A 2,229-nucleotide genomic window follows, 5' to 3' on the forward strand; every position below is an offset into this window, starting at 1 on the left:
ATGCATGTTTTAAAACTATTTTCACCACAATCTGTGCACGCAGTGAATAATATGCAAAGAGAAAAGGGAGAGATGTGTAAAGTAAAGAAAGTTAGTAATCTGTTGGGCTGTGTGTATTTATAAGTTATCAAAATGAAATGCAGAATTATAAGTAAACTGACTTTCAGTGAGCAGGATCTTAACTGTCATAATGTAACAAATCAGTGACAAAAATAAAACAATCAAACATGAATTTTTTGAGGGATTGTATCCTGTAAGCAGACCAGTCATTAATAAACAAGTTGGTAGTAGTGGGAATGTAGGGTTTCACCATGATTTTTTTCTCCTTGTTTTGCTGAAAGTTTAAAAGAATGGGTGAGACACAGTCTTTGGGCTGAGTGGTTATTAATGCTAACCTATTTTTTATGAACCTTTTAAATGAAAATTAACAACTCTGCAGTGCAGAGATTAATATTGTTAGGACTGTCTAACGTGAGAGCTTTGAAATGGAGGAAAAAGATAATTTCAAAGTGTTTGGCTTTCTGATTACCCAGTGGATGGATTTGGCTCTGACTGCAGGCGCAGAGCACTGTGCTGATGGCCGGCAGATAATGTGCTCTTCATGTGTCACTATTATATTCCTTGCTTTGTCCAGAGTTTGTGAGTATTGTGACAAATGGTGGAAATGCATCTGTAATTATTTTAAGAGTTGATTAATATATGATGACTACATTAACTATTTGCTAATTGCTTTGTGCATAATTTTCATATAAAATGGTGTGCTTTTTTCTTTGTCTTAGCTAAGTCTATTGTATTAGTACGTAAGTAATATTTATGCCTTACTATTTATTTGTGGTCCCATTCCTGTTGAATTAAATGGAGCCTTTGCTTTGTACTTCACCAGGAGAGATGTGCAGGGTCTTTGTTGTCCTTTTCTATGGCTCTGTTATGTTTAATATTCTTGCACTTTGCTTTTGGAACATGTGGTTTTAGATTACCAGAAACCACAAAACAAGTGAACCCTGGAAAAAGATTCTTGACTGTTCTGTTACTGTAATCAGATAGATCAGTCTTGCAGTGTAAATCCCCTTATGTACTTTTAATGAAGTATCTGTGTTTGTTTACTGCAGGGGTCTTGTTTGAAGTCAACCAGCTTAGAGCCCAAAGGCTCTCTGAGGAGCAATGCAGCACAGCAGATCAGGGAGGGTGTAGAGTAAAAAAAAAAATATACCTTATACCCTGGATCTCACAACTTTTTGATTAAGTGTGGGTACCAAACCAGTTAGCATACTAATTACAACAATCAAAAGTCCGTTGCGCGTTACGTGCAGCTGCTGGCAGGAGCGGAAGGCTTCCACTGACCCTTTAGGTGCACAGGAGCCCAGTGCTGCCACGCTGTCCCACCCGCTCAGAGTATTCCCCAGTGGTCAGGTCTGCACAGATGTCAGATTGCTTTGCAGCTAATAGTGATAAATGATAACTTCAGTTATCAGCTTAGTTCTTTGTCTTTGTAAGGCTGATTTGATGATTTATGGTTTTTAAAAATTACTGAACTCTTTGTCCATGTCATTCCTTAATACTGTTGCCTTGTGGTTTTGGACAATGTTGTATGTTACTTTACCTGCACAATGTTCAATTTCTGTACAACTTTCCTTTACAATACTGATTTACTGTTTTAAAAATAAATATTTTGTAAATGCTATACAGTCCAACATATATTTAGTGATAAATTAACAAGAACTAAACTTGTGGTCTGTGAGGAAATGTTAACTTTCAATAAAAGTGCCTGAGATTTCTTAAAACATTTTATTGTTATATCTCAACACCCGATATACATAGCAAAGGATCACCTGTTGAGAATAGTTTAAACTTACTGGATATCAGAAAAGTCCGCTTTTAAAATAATTTAAAAAGGAGAAAGGTTTTTTAGCTTTATAAAGCAGTTGTAGTAAAAATTCTGCTCTCTGCTAGGTTCCTCTACAAACACCAAATAAATATATCACAGTCTCTAACTGTTTGGTGCTTCATTAGAAAACCAGAAAGCAATGCATATACCTATGCAAAACAGTCCCTGCGTACCTGCTACCTGAGTCAGTGCCCCTTGAAGTCAGGAAGAATCATTTTAGGTCGGGGTGCTGAAGCAAATTCACGAGGATGGCTGGAAGAGTCATGTCCAGGCATTTCATTTGGTCACCCTTCGATGAAGGGACTCAGGTTCTGCCATGTTCATCTGTGGTAAGTGGGGAAGCT

The sequence above is a fragment of the Falco rusticolus genome, chromosome 5 (genome assembly GCF_015220075.1).
Source record: "Falco rusticolus isolate bFalRus1 chromosome 5, bFalRus1.pri, whole genome shotgun sequence".
In the NCBI taxonomy this organism is placed as follows: domain Eukaryota; kingdom Metazoa; phylum Chordata; class Aves; order Falconiformes; family Falconidae; genus Falco; species Falco rusticolus.